This window comes from Anomaloglossus baeobatrachus, chromosome 9, assembly GCF_048569485.1.
Source record: "Anomaloglossus baeobatrachus isolate aAnoBae1 chromosome 9, aAnoBae1.hap1, whole genome shotgun sequence".
Taxonomy (NCBI): Eukaryota; Metazoa; Chordata; class Amphibia; order Anura; family Aromobatidae; genus Anomaloglossus; species Anomaloglossus baeobatrachus.
The window spans coordinates 100827542-100843023 of record NC_134361.1 but is presented as its reverse complement, the minus strand read 5'-3'; the positions used below and the strand labels follow the sequence as shown (position 1 = coordinate 100843023).

Below are 15482 nucleotides of genomic sequence, written 5' to 3'. Positions count from 1 at the left end.
ATTGTTTTATCCCCTGGTAAAGCCATTTAGACACTGCCAATGGCTCTTCCTGGGGTGCCTGCACACATCCATGCAGTGAAGCAAGCCTGTGTTTAGTGCTCATTGTTTCAGGGATAACACATCAAAGCACTCGAAATACTTGGCCAAGTATTTTAGGACCCTTATGCTCGATTGAGAACTGGGCATGTTCGCCCATCAGTAATAAGAATCCTTTTTATTTTCACCCTAATCTCCTGTGCGAGACACAGAATGCAGACTTTTTTGCCATCCAAACTAAGGCTAGGTGCCTACGTAGCGTTGAGGTCCTTGCATTTCTAAACGCGTCCTTTTGCAGTAATTGATTTAGCCAAAGTTGCTTTTGACCACAAAATAGCGCTAAAAACGTGCGTATTTACTGTGTTTTTGATGCGTTTTTAGCGTTTTTTACATGTTTTTCCATTGCGTTTTGACAGATGCGTTTGGAACATAAAGACACTAAAGACACTGCTAAATAAAGTTTAAATAGTCAAACAAAATGAAAAAAGGAAAAAAAAGAATCAAATCTATATTTTGTAGATAAATAATGGAAATAGATATATTTATTAAAATCTTAGCGGTAATATGATATTTAGCACAAAAATAGCAAAAAATAGATATTTTTCTATGTTTTAATTGTCGGACTACGTGTGTGTGTAAGGCTATGTGCCCACGTAGTGTTGAGGTCCTTGCAGTTCTAAACGCATCCTTTTGCAGTAATTGATTTAGCCAAAGTTGCTTTTGACCACAAAATAGCGCTAAAAACGCATGCGTATTTACCGCGTTTTTGATGCGGTTTTAGTGCTTTTTACTTGCTTTTCCATTGTGTTTTGACAGATGCGTTTGGAACATAAAGACACTGCTAAATAAAGTTTAAATAGTCAAACAAAATGAAAAAAGGGAAAAAAAAAATCAAATCTATATTTTGTAGATAAATAATGGAAATAGATATATTTATTAAAATCTTAGCGGTAATATGATATTTATCACAAAAATAGCATAAAATAGATGTTTTTCTATGTTTTAATTGTCGGACTATGTGTGTGTGTAAAGGGACATATGAAATCATTATTTTGATGTGCAAAAAGCATGCGTTTAGGTAGTCCAAAATGCATGTTTTCTGCACCTAAAACAGTGGTAAAACGCAGGAATTTTGATGTTTCTTGGTTTCGGACATTTCTCATTGACTTCAATGTTAGCAAGACGCACCTCAAATAGCAAACACAATTACATGTTGCCTCTTTAAACGCTGAGTTTTTGACCCAAATTTATGCAAATTAAATGCAGCGTTTTTAATAGCATGGTGGGCACAAGAAATCCCTGTTTCTCATAGACTTTGCTGGGAAATCAAAACGCATGCATTTTGGCACTACAAAAGGTGCAGTTCAAAACGCTGCAGAAACACATGAAAAAACGCAACGTGGGCACATAGCCTGAGGCCTCATTCACCTGTGGGTAACACGTTTGTAAAAAATCGGTACTTGTGTCTTCAGTGATTTTAATTAATGTGTCATACATGTGTTCTTCTGGTATGGGTAAAGAAATAAAGATATTTCAATACATCTCCTATAATTTCAATGTTAAACACGGATAGCCCATGGACGGCACATGAATGGCACACGGATGTCATCCGTGTGTTGTACATGTTTTTGATGGAAACCTAGATTTGTATTGACCCTTGTCATCTGTGTTGCCAGTAAAAATTGGACTTGTCTCTATCTCATTCACATGTCTGTGTTTCTAGCACCCGTGCACCATTTTTTTTTGCCAATACTACACCTATATATTATAACCAATGGTGATATTCACATGTCTGTGTTTTTACATGGACTATGTGTCTATGTGAACCACACGGAAACACGTTGTCACGGGTGTGTCACGGTTGACAGACAAGTCTGTGATGTCCGTCTGCAGAAGGTCTCTGCGTTTCGCTGCACAAACTGCTCCTTGATATTCCATCTTGTTCTCTATGGTGTGAATAGAGTTTTGTGTGTCTTCTCTGTTGGGGTTTACTCTTTCCCCTTTAGGACTCGATGTAAATCTTTTCCTTTCAGCTACTAATCATTATCCATCACCCTCTGGGTCTTCATATACCTGCATTTCCCCTTGGTATGCTGCTAGTGATAGAGTTAAGTGTCTGTACGGTCCTGATTGCAAGCAGTCGGCTTGTAATCATCTGGAGAAATGTTGTTGTATTTTGTTGTTCCTCTTCCTAAGGGGTACTTCACACACAGCGAGATCGCTACTGAGATCGCTGCTGAGTCACGGTTTTTGTGACGCAGCAGTGACCTCATTAGCGATCTTGCTGTGTGTGACACTGAGCAGCGATCTGGCCCCTGCTGTGAGATCGCTGCTCGTTACACACAGCCCTGGTTCGTTTTTTTATTGTTGCTCTCCCGCTGATAAGCACACATCGCTGTGTGTGACAGCGAGAGAGCAACAATCCTGAATGTGCAGGGAGCAGGAGCCGGCGTCTGACAGCCTGCGGTAAGCTGTAACCAAGGTAAACATCAGGTAACCAAGGTGGTTACCCGATATTTACCTTCGTTACCAGCCTCCGCAGCTCTCACGCTGCCAGTGCCGGCTCCTGCTCCCTGCACACGCTAAGCGGTGTGCGCTGGTAACTAAGGTAAACATCGGGTAACCATACCCAATGTTTATCTTAGTTAGCAGTGTCCGCAGCTTCCAGACGCCGGCTCCGTGCAAGGTCACCAGGTCACTGGTCGCTGGTGAGATCTGCCTGTTTGACAGCTCACCAGCGACCATGTAGCGATGCAGCAGCGATCCTGACCAGGTCAGATCGCTGGTGGGATCGCTGCTGCGTCGCTAAAGTGTGACGGTACCCTAAGTCATCTTGGAGATAAGATGTTTGTTTGCTTTCCTCTGTGTTTTTCCTGTGCATTCTTTAGGACTTGTTGGGGTTGACTATTGCTCAGTTCATTACCTAGGGCTCAGTTCAGGGTCAGCGTGCGCCAGCTATCCTGCTTGGCGCATAAGTGCGGAACCTATCTAGAGATGTCAGGGGAGCCAGAGGGCAGCGGAAGGTTTTATCAGAGTTCACCATCTTTCCCTACCCTAGACAAAGGGTTTCCCTGTTCGCTCTCTTCCCTTTTTGCCGTACGCTTATATTTCTCCATACCTAGCTGACACATGTCTATTTTTTTCAGAAGCAGCAGTGATAAGGGTCAATACAAGATTATGGGTCCATGAAAATCAAAGATCGTATCCCTTGCTTTGATGCAGGCTCGCACACCAACCCCACATCTTTCCCTGATCAGATCACCTGATGTGTGCCACTAACAGCTGAGGGTGGATCAGATATCTACCCACAGCAGTTAAACAGTTAAATCTCTCTGACAGGGGGTTTTGACACCCACCTGTTACGTCCCTCTCCTGCGATTTCTGCTTTGGTCACCAGGCATCGCTGTGGGCAGGGCTGGTAATTGGGGAGGAGTCAGTTCCAGTAGCTCTGGTGTGCACAGGCTCCACTCATCCACTAAGCAGGGTTTCCCTGGGACTTGCAGTACCACTGGTTGACTGTGGTGGTGTTTGCCTTCCAGCTGAAGTAACCACTTTTCAGCCACAGCCAATGGGAAGGCAAAACACCCTTCTTATTCCTCCTTCTGTCTGCTGGTCACCGCCAGATATAGTCTTATAGTATTTTGCTGGTCTCTGGTTTGCACCCTGCTCCTGAATTCTGATCCCCGTGTTTTGACCTCTGCCTGTTTACTGACTACTTTCTTACCTGCCGTGTGTTGTACTTCGCTCCCATCTCCAGTTTGACCTTGCTTGGCATGGTTTCTTGAATTTGCTCTTGCTTGCCATGTTTGTCCCTTTCTGTCCCTTCTAGTTTTGACCCTGCCTGACAACTACTCTTCTGTATACTGTAGCCTTCCATAGGCAGTGATCTCTTGGACCCTGTAGTAATTCCAGATCCCTGAATAGGGGTTAAAGATTTTCGGGCTTCTTGGGATTCTTCTGAGGGGGCAGCTTACCTCTAGTCTGTCCATGACATCCATCCTGAGTTTGTGGTTCCGGGCAGACTTCACACCACCGTCAGGGAGCGCATCGTTTCTCGCTTCCATCTGCACCCCCATGATGTGATCGTGGGGAGCTGATTCTTTGTCATGACAGCCAGGGGTCAGCTGAATACCCCTGTGTGTGTCTATCATCATTTCTGCTATAATCATTTGTGCTCTGTACAGCACAAGTGCTAGGATAATCAATGCTTTAAGTCCCCTAATAGGACTAGTAAACAAATAAAAAGTGGAAAACAAAAAAGTTTTAAAAATACGAAAAAAAAACCTCAGAATCAAATCACCCCCCTTTTGCCCCATTCAAAATAAAACAATTAAAAAAATATACATATTTGACTTGATGAGTTAAGAAATGTCCAATTCATAAAAATAAATAAAATAACATAATTAGATCAGTAAACAGTATAACAAAAAAAAATTCAAAACCAGAATTACGTTTTTTGGCTGGAGCAACATAGCAATAAAATACAATAAAACATTGCATCTACCCAAAAATAGTATCAGTATAAACAGCAGGGAACTTCTGTTCAAAAACAGCACACAACTCCCTTTCTCTCCAACACCTAAATTTTAAGAGTGAGGTTCTCTTCAAAGACTACTCGCTCAGCAGTTTCCAAAGCTCGGAAAGAAATAAATGTAGAGAATCTTGAATTCACAGCCACATCTTCACTCCTGCCAGCATGTGCCAAGGCCACCTTCTTGAGAGAGATATGGGATGTAATGGACATATATGCCATATCAAATACAAATGGGAAATAGCTCCCCAAGCAGATAACATTCAATATGAAAGTCAAAAACTGAAGGGCCGTGTGTGTCAATATCAACCAGGAGATGTAATCCAGGACCAAAGTCCTCTTGGAAAAAAAGTAAATATTGCTTTATTCTTTCATATTAAAATCATAGAAACACAGACAAAACTGTGGACACTTAAAAATTACGGAGTTTATGCAAAATGCGTCTGAATTTGTTATCTTAACTGGTGTGTTCTTACAATTACAACACATAACAATAGTGCTATTTTCAGTTTTATCCAAGAGAATGTTAGTGCTGGGTATTGTCTTCTGATTTATGCCATACCCTCCTGAAGGCCATTGCCTTTGGCAGTAAAGATCTTGTACATGTCTGACACATAAGCAAATAACAATGAACCTTAAGGTTGTGTCCGTTTTTTTCGTGTTTTTTCTTGCAAACTTTAATCAAAAACACATTCCAGCCAAGTCTATGAGAATCCATAATTGCTGTGCACATGTTGCAGATTGTTTCCTTGCAAAAAAAAATATTCCAGCATGTCAATTCTTTCTGCGTTTTTACTGTGTCTGATATAATCCACTGCAGTGCTAGTGCTCAATCACTTTAGTGGATTAGATCTGTCATGTTGCACTCGTGTGACGCCCTGGCCGAGCTAGGTAGTCACAGATAGGGCCCCGCACTACACCAGTCCCTTAACAAGGTGACAGCAGCCAAACATTTAAAACCCTAGTCACCTCTCTCACTGCTTGATGGACACACCAGGGGGCGGAGCCAGGCGGTTGGTAGATGCCCACCGAGGAGTTCAGCTGGCGTGAGGCGGGGAAAGTCAGTTTACGTCTAGAGTTCAAGGTGGAGGGGTGTGTGGGCTGGAGCTGTGTGCAGATCCAGCAGAGGCGAGAACCAAAACCTGAACCAGTGCCAGGGTAGGAGCCCTGGTACTGCTGGCTAGGAGGTAGATGGCAGTCTGTCTGCAGGAGCCGGGAAGACGGCTCGGTGGAACCGAGGTGGACTGGGACAGGGTAGGGGCCCGCCAGTACCGACCCGGGAAATCGACTCAGAAACCAGAGCACAAAGGGGGGTACTCAGGCCCTGAAGCTAGGTCCAGAAGCTACTGGGGGATAGCTATTTAACAGATTGTGTCCAGGACTATAGGTCCTGTCCCACCCAAAGTCCCGACTGAAGGCAACAGCCCAACGAGGGGGATAGAAAACCACCACCACGGCAGAGGGATCCCACGGACCAGCGTCTGCAGGCAAAGGGCTCCTCAGGCAACCACAAGCCGGGGAGCGGACTCCTGAAGTTGCAAGTGCAGGTAGTCCACCATCACAAAGCAGGTGCGGGAGAAAGACGGAGACCACCAACCGGGTGGGGGACCAGACTGCAGCCGGCTGCGGGCACCAACCACCATCACCTTGGTTTACCAGAGACTCGTGTGTTTACTAATAGTGAGTACATCTGTGCCCTCCGGCCGCCCATCTCACTGCACCGCCCAACTCCCTCCAACGGGTCCCGGGGCCATCATCCCTACCCACAGAGGGGTTAACAACTTGCTGCGCAACATCTACCCCAGGTGCCCCGTAACTGCAGTGGTGGTGTCCACCTTCACCACATCCCGTGGGTGGCGTCACGAACTTAACACAGCTCCGGCCGTACACCTATGTCCCCAAGCCACGTTTGATCGGAGTGACTTCTGGACCCCCGGGTCCGGAGACCCTCGAGCCACCCACTGAAGGTCTGGACCCGAGCAGCTCAGCTGCTGAGCACGGGGCGGCACACTCGCAGCACTGACACTTCGCCTCACACACGATGCATCTGGCATGGTGTGTGAGGCTCTCTGTAATTCAGTAACCCATGGTCATCATGGTGATGACCCAGTGTTGCCATGTCCCTGTGATCGCATTACAGGGACTTGATCACCAGGGAGAGGTAAACGATCCCCCCCGCCTCCTGATGGCTGTGATTGCATTGTTCACAACATTCATGGGGTTAGACTACCGGGTGTGGCACAGGCACCTCCCCTGGCAGTGAAAGCCAGGTCAAAGCTGTAACATCAGCTAGAGACCCAACGGAAATCACGGGGTGTACAACATGATTGCCATTACTAAAAAAGATGGCGAAAACGCTTAAAAAAACGCATTTAAAAAAATAATGTTTTTCTTGCCAAAACAAACAGTTTTGTCTACAGAAAATTTGCACACAAATCTGCTATGTAGGCACATACCCTAACAGGACAGATTTCCATCCAAAATGTAAATATAGCTGTGGCGCCCCTGAGGCTCAGTCACCACAGAGTATTGCATCTGATTTAAGCTGCAATACTCATCCGGGTAAGAAGAGATTAACCACTGGTGTTTTCTAGTTTACACAACACAATGAGTTAGCAGTTATACAACATCCTATGCTTATAGCTTATACAACACAGCTAGCCTGGGAAATTCCCGGTTGCTGGGACAACCACTAGTGAGTCATCAGAAAGGTGGGGGCTGCACTGAGGGAGTAGGAACACACAAACAGTTTCACTTGAGTTCAGTCTGTGACACTGAAGAAATAACAACTTCAGACAGAGAAGAGCAAGGCTTCTGGGGGGATGTCGAATGGCTCCCCCCAGAGGGACTGACTGGGTACTGGGCAGACTACGAGAGAAGCCGGAGCCTACCGGGTGGAGCTGTGAGACAGAGGAGTAACACAGTAGCTGGAGGGTGAGCCCCAACAGACCCTTCAGGACTGGCGCCACTCAGGGTGCAGAAGCCCTAGGGTAGAACATACTTCACATTGGACTACCAGAATCTGCAGGGAACGGGGATTTCATATTCGATTGCCCACCACCAAAAATCCCAGGGCACCAGCAGCATATAGAGACAGGGGCCACGGTCGGGTCCATGACAAGTTTCTCACTGCCTGCGTACGGGACAGCAAATAAAACCAAGGACACTGGGGTCCCAAAGTATCTCCCCGCCACGGGGATCCACACTACAAGGCGCAAGGAGAAAGGTCTCACACGTTTCACAACACCAGTGGTGATCTCTGATTCATCCGGGATCGTCTGGGGCCCATCACGGCGATGACCAGCACTCTGAGGGCGCAGCACACGAACTGTGAGTAAAACACCTGGAACCGCAGCCCCTGTGTGAGATTCTGATTTGCAGACACCACCGCCACTCGCTTCGGCTCCAACGGCCCTTCCCTCGTCACCACCATCCTCACTGGGGCTCCCTCCACCTGTGGGGAGCTGGACTATCTGAGCTGCATTGCCATCATCCCTGGAGGAGAGCAACATCTCAGAGAGGCGGCTAATCTCTGGCTGCGCACCACGGGTTGCGCTGCAAAGCAAAACCCCCATCCCCCTTGCACCTTTTGTGATTTGGCCGATGGGGCCACGGAGCAGGCCATTCACAGCAACCCCCAATACCACTGGCCCGGTGACGAGTAGCCCTGCAAGTCCCATGGGGTGCTACATAGCCATATATTAGTGATTAGAGCTACCCTTCAGTTAAAAAATGAAAATTTGTCTATACATGTATAGCCAACATAACGCCCATTGGCCTCCTGCTGCTGTTCACTTGTTCTAAGATTTTTGCTTTCAGCTTCTTTTTAGGTGGTTCGATCAGAAATCCACCTGAAAAAGCACAGAATAAATGGTAAAAAGAATGAATATATGCACTGCAATGTCAAAACTACTTGCTGTCTTCTTGATCTTTTAACTGCTTCAGGCGTTGAACGCTGTGAAGCAGCTAAAGGAAATGGCCTGGCGGCTTCAGTTGGGAATCCACTCACAATATCGTATATACACATAGAAAAAAAACATTGCCGCTAAGTCAGTCAAAGAGATGCCAAAGAAGATGCTTGAGGAAAAATACTGCTTAGATTTTCCTGAAGCATTTTCCGATGGCAGAATTCAGTGTGTACGCCGGCATGTATTAGACGCTTTGTGCATATACCATAATTACCTGCTTTCTTCTTTCCCATACATGTCATGTTTTCAGGATCTCCTTAGTATCTCAAAGATGATGTGATAACGTCAAATGTCGCCAAAATTGTGACAGATATTATCTCAATAGAAAATGTTTAAATCAAGACCTTATGGGAGTGAAATTGAGAAACACAACTCTACGACACATCTATAGTCTACGACACATCTATAGTCTACGACACATCTATGGTCTAGACATTGTGGACTTAATGCTGCTTATATATAGTCATCTACTTATTAAAATCAATCCTAGGGCATTACTCAGGCTCAAGAGTGATGAAAATCAAATATCCAGGCCTCCACCACCAGTGTAACTCTAATAACATTCATTAACTGTTACGGTTGCTGCGAGCACTGGAGACTAAGTCCAGATTTCTTACTACTGCACATGTGCGAGCGCTGGAGACTAAGTCCAGATTTCTTGCTACTGCACATGTGCGAGCGCTGGAGACTAAGTCCAGATTTCTTGCTACTGCACATGTGCGAGCGCCGGAGACTAAGTCCTATCTTGGAGCCATTGCACATGTGCGGGTGACATCATCGCTGACACGAGGTCACATGTCTCTGACACCTTCTATGCCGATTGGTCGCTGGTCATGTGCTTGTGATGCCTTGCTCGGTGATAGGCCAGCATGACGTCACTCCTGTCATTCTGGCAGCGGATTGGCTCTGGTGTCCTCCATCTTGGATGAGGCACAGAGTCTATATAAGACCCTGACACACGCCGCATGGCGCTCAGTCCTCTTGGTTCATGCATAAGAGTAGACGCTCTGTGCGCGTTCCTCTAGGCATTCCTCTGTCTATGCTAGGTGAGCGCTACCGGCAGGGTAGCGTTCTTATACCTTACAGCTTCGGCTGCTGTCCGTATCCTTACCTCTTAGGGGAGCGGACATAGGCAGGTGCCTGAGGCACATGGTCTGGCTGGGCCTTGTGGTTCGACTCGTAGGTGGACGTTGCCGCTAGGGTAACGTTCCTTATACTGCGTCTGGCAGTTGTTCGTATCCTCGCACACTAGGGGAGCGAACAGAGGTAGGAGCTTTGTGCGGCTTACGCTGCTGTTCGTCTCTTTTGCACCACTAGAAGAGCGGACCTAGGCAGGTGCCATATCTAGTGGTTCGTGTCCTCGCACACTAGTGGAGCGAACGCAGGTAGGAGCTTTGTGCGGCTTACGCTGCTGTTCGTCTCTTTTGCACCACTAGAAGAGCGGACCTAGGTAGGTGCCATTTCGCACACATTGCCTTTGTCTCTGTGATTATTAACAGAGATCATTCCACACACCCTCCAAGTAAGGGAGGAATTGCTTTACTTACTTATTATATCCTTCTGTGAGTTAACAGAGGTATTGCACTCTGCCATAGTCTGCAGCAGAGTCTTTGCACGGTGGACCCTGACTGTCTGATACTCCTTTAGGTTATCAGACAGCCCCCCGTAACATTAGGACTGAGCCAAGGGTCTGGCAGTTATGGCAGAATATCAGCAGTTACACCGTTACATACAACTACTTGAGTCACGGCTCAAGAGTATAGAGGATAAACCTCAGACCATGGTGACATCTGCACATGATCCTCGACTTGCTCTGCCAAACAGATATTCTGGCAATGCCAGATCATGTCGTGGTTTCATTAGTCAGTGTCAGATACACCTAGAGGTCAACTCTTCTCGCTTCTCTACGGAGAGGTCCAGAGTAGGCTTTATCATCTCCTTACTTCAGGACAAAGCCTTAGAATGGGCGACTCCCCTATGGGAGCGCTCTGATGTGGTTACTCTGAGACATCAAGACTTTCTTGATGCTCTTAAGGCGGTATTCATGGGTCCGCAGGTTACCCATGATGCGGCCCTGAGACTGTTAGATCTATCTCAGGGTTCGTTATCCACTAGTTCTTATGCCATTGCTTTTAGAACTCTGGTGGCAGAACTAGATTGGCCAGAGAAGGTGTTGATTCCTATCTTCTGGAGAGGGTTGGCAGGCTATGTCAAGGATGCTCTTGCTACTCGTGAGGTCCCTGCTTCTCTGGAGGACTTGATCACAGTAGCAACGAGGATCGATGTACGCCATAAGGAACGTAGACTCGAGGTCTCTTCCTCACGCCCTAAGCATCGGGCTATTCCAGTTGTTGAGGGTCCACTACCATCTTCCTCAGCATCTGAAACATCTCCCACTCCTATGGAGTTAGGTCATACGTCTTCCAGACTACGCAAGTCTGGTCCTCCTATATGTTACGTATGTCGTCAGGCTGGGCACTATGCCAACAAGTGTCCTAGTCGTCAGGGAAACTCCCTGGCCTAGTAACCATTAGAGAGGGGTTACTAGATACGTCTTCTGCACCCTCTAAGTGTTGTATCCCAGGTCAGCTCTCGTTATCTGAGAATACATGGCCTATTATGGCTTTTGTGGATTACGGAGCTGACGGGACTTTTGTGTCCTCAGGATTTGTAAAGGGACACAATATTCCCTCTATCATGTTAGAGGCGCCTATTCCTGTCCGTGTTGTTAATGGAACTATGTTGTCTGACTCCATTACATTGAGGACAGTTCCCTTGCGCCTTTCCCTGTCTCAGGGTCACATAGAGGAGATTTCTTTTCTTGTTTTGCCTGAGGGTATAGACGACATCCTTCTGGGTCTCCCATGGCTTCGGACTCATGCTCCTCACATTGACTGGGAGTCTGACAGCATTATTAGTTGGGGTTCGAAATGTCAGTCCCGATGTCTTCCCTTACCACCTAAGGTCATTGCGGTTCCATCTACTGATCTCTCTCCCATACCTACACCCTATCTGGATTTCGCTGACGTGTTCTCCAAACAGGGTGCTGAGGTTCTTCCACCCCATAGGCCGTATGACTGTGCCATAGACCTTATCCCAGGTTCGGTTCCACCTAAAGGCAGGGTTTACCCCCTGTCGATACCTGAGTCGGAGGCCATGTCGACCTATATAAGAGAGAGTTTAGAGAAGGGGTTCATTCGTAAGTCTGTCTCTCCCGCGGGAGCTGGGTTTTTCTTTGTTCGGAAGAAAGAGGGTGATTTGCGTCCCTGCATAGATTACAGGGGTCTCAACGCAATCACAATAAAGAACAAATACCCATTACCTTTAATTTCGGAGCTCTTTGACAGATTGAGAGGAGCTCAAGTTTTTACAAAGTTGGATCTGCGGGGTGCGTATAACTTGGTACGAATTCGAAAGGGTGACGAATGGAAGACCGCTTTTAACACCCGAGACGGTCACTATGAATACCTCGTCATGCCTTTTGGGTTATGTAATGCACCCGCAGTATTTCAGGACTTCGTAAACGATGTGTTCAGGGATTTACTGTTATCCTCAGTTGTGGTGTATCTGGACGACATCCTGATTTTTTCTCCTGATCTGGAGACTCATCGTCAGGATGTCGTTCGTGTCCTTTCCCGTTTAAGGGAGCACTCATTGTTTGCTAAACTCGAGAAATGTGTATTCGAGCAGTCCTCATTGCATTTTTTGGGTTACATTATCTCACAAGAGGGCCTGGCTATGGATCCTGCGAAGCTCTCTGCTGTCCTGCAATGGTCCGAACCTCATTCCTTGAAGGCGGTGCAACGCTTCTTAGGATTCATAAATTATTACAGGCAGTTCATACCCCATTTTTCTACTTTGGTGGCCCCTTTGGTGGCCTTGACTAAGAAAGGTGCTAATCCCAAAGCCTGGTCTACTGAGACATCTCAGGCTTTTGAGGCAGTAAAAAGACACTTTTCAACTGCTCCCGTTCTTCAAAGACCCGATGAGAGTAAGCCCTTCCTCTTAGAGGTTGATGCCTCTTCAGTGGGTGCTGGTGCGGTCTTGTATCAAAAGAACGGTGCAGGTAGAAAAAGGCCGTGTTTCTTCTTTGCGAAAACCTTTTCACCAGCAGAGAGAAACTATACCATTGGGGATAGGGAACTGCTCGCCTTGAGATTAGCCTTGGAGGAGTGGCGTCACTTGCTGGAAGGAGCGAAACATCCTTTCCAGGTCTATACAGACCATAAGAATCTGACGTACTTACAAACCGCTCAGCGTCTGAATCCTCGCCAAGCCCGCTGGTCCTTGTTTTTCTCCCGCTTTCACTTCTCCATCAACTATCTGTCTGGGAGTAAGAATAACAAGGCAGACGCCCTGTCTCGCTCTATGCTTTCTACCCAGGAGGAGATTGACGAACCTCGTCTTATCCTTCCCTCCAGGGTTTTTCATACGCTCTCCCCTGTGACGTTAGACCAAATCCCACCGGGCAAGACCTTTGTTCCGCCTGATCGACAGAATGATATACTGTCATGGGCCCACACCTCAAAGGTGGGTGGGCATTTTGGTATTAGGCGGACACGAGAGTTACTGGAGAGGTGGTATTGGTGGCCACACTTAGCCAGCCACGTCAAGAGATATGTCGGTTCCTGCTACTTGTGTGCTCTCAACCGTCCATTACGGCAGAGACCGGCTGGACTCTTGCATCCTTTACCAGTGCCAGATAGACCATGGGAGGTGGTAGGCATGGACTTTGTGGGTGATCTTCCATGTTCACAGGGACATAGATTTGTGTGGGTCATTACGGACCATTTCTCCCGGATGGTTCATCTCGTACCGTTATCGAGAATCCCATCTTCCAGGGTACTAGCCAAACTATTCCTCAAGCATGTCTTTAGGCTTCACGGGATGCCAGATCGTATCATTTGTGATAGAGGTCCGCAATTTACTTCCCGTTTCTGGCGAGATCTTTGTAGCCTTCTGCAAATTGAGTTGAATCTCTCTTCGGCATACCATCCGGAGACCAATGGTTTGGTTGAGCGTACCAATCAATCTATGATTATATACCTTCGACACTTTGTTGCTGAGAACCACGATAACTGGTCCTCCCTCCTACCCTGGGCAGAATTTGCCCTTAACAATTCGCTGGCTGAGGCCACTGGGCAGACACCGTTCGTACTCAATAATGGGCAACACCCTAGGGTACCGGTACCGTTTCCCGCTGCTGCACCTCCTCCTCTTGTGGCCGACTGGGCAACTAATGCCAGAGAGGTTTGGGATCGGACTCAAGAGTCGATCCAAGCAGCTAAGGACCGTATGAAGACGGTGTCCGATCGGTTTCGTCGCCCGACTCCTGTCTTTTCTCCAGGGGACTTTGTGTGGCTCTCTGCAAAACACGTGAGACTTAGAGTGAGCTCTGTCAAATTTGCTCCTCGCTTCCTGGGTCCTTATGAGGTTCTTCGACAGGTAAATCCTGTAGTCTACCAATTGAAGTTACCCGTCCATCTTAAGATTCATGACAAATTCCATGTCTCACTGCTAAAGCCGGCTATTTTACCTCACGCTCGTGAAGTGCACTCTCCTGCCTCTGATTCCTCTCGCTCTAGCTATGAGGTACGAGCCATAGTTGGTTCTAAGATGGTTAGAGGGCGCAGGTTCTTCTTGATAGATTGGGAGGGTTACGGCCCGGAACATCGCTCTTGGGAGCCTGAGGAGGCTGTCCATGCTCCCGACTTAGTTGCCGATTACCTGCATCGCCGGGAGGGGGGCCCTTGAGGGGGAGGTACTGTTACGGTTGCTGCGAGCACTGGAGACTAAGTCCAGATTTCTTACTACTGCACATGTGCGAGCGCTGGAGACTAAGTCCAGATTTCTTGCTACTGCACATGTGCGAGCGCTGGAGACTAAGTCCAGATTTCTTGCTACTGCACATGTGCGAGCGCCGGAGACTAAGTCCTATCTTGGAGCCATTGCACATGTGCGGGTGACATCATCGCTGACACGAGGTCACATGTCTCTGACACCTTCTATGCCGATTGGTCGCTGGTCATGTGCTTGTGATGCCTTGCTCGGTGATAGGCCAGCATGACGTCACTCCTGTCATTCTGGCAGCGGATTGGCTCTGGTGTCCTCCATCTTGGATGAGGCACAGAGTCTATATAAGACCCTGACACACGCCGCATGGCGCTCAGTCCTCTTGGTTCATGCATAAGAGTAGACGCTCTGTGCGCGTTCCTCTAGGCATTCCTCTGTCTATGCTAGGTGAGCGCTACCGGCAGGGTAGCGTTCTTATACCTTACAGCTTCGGCTGCTGTCCGTATCCTTACCTCTTAGGGGAGCGGACATAGGCAGGTGCCTGAGGCACATGGTCTGGCTGGGCCTTGTGGTTCGACTCGTAGGTGGACGTTGCCGCTAGGGTAACGTTCCTTATACTGCGTCTGGCAGTTGTTCGTATCCTCGCACACTAGGGGAGCGAACAGAGGTAGGAGCTTTGTGCGGCTTACGCTGCTGTTCGTCTCTTTTGCACCACTAGAAGAGCGGACCTAGGCAGGTGCCATATCTAGTGGTTCGTGTCCTCGCACACTAGTGGAGCGAACGCAGGTAGGAGCTTTGTGCGGCTTACGCTGCTGTTCGTCTCTTTTGCACCACTAGAAGAGCGGACCTAGGTAGGTGCCATTTCGCACACATTGCCTTTGTCTCTGTGATTATTAACAGAGATCATTCCACACACCCTCCAAGTAAGGGAGGAATTGCTTTACTTACTTATTATATCCTTCTGTGAGTTAACAGAGGTATTGCACTCTGCCATAGTCTGCAGCAGAGTCTTTGCACGGTGGACCCTGACTGTCTGATACTCCTTTAGGTTATCAGACAGCCCCCCGTAACATTAACGTTCTTCATGTGGAAAGACTTTAAGATTAAATATTAAAATCACATGAATGTGTCCTGTAAATATTATTAACATATAT

The 15482-nt window shown here is 47.4% G+C and overlaps 1 protein-coding gene across 5 annotated transcripts in view; it reads left to right on the top strand.

Moving 5' to 3' along the window:
• Positions 1-15482, top strand: part of TENM1 (teneurin transmembrane protein 1) — a 1354271-nt gene that overhangs the window by 846193 nt on the left and 492596 nt on the right. The window lies entirely within an intron of this gene.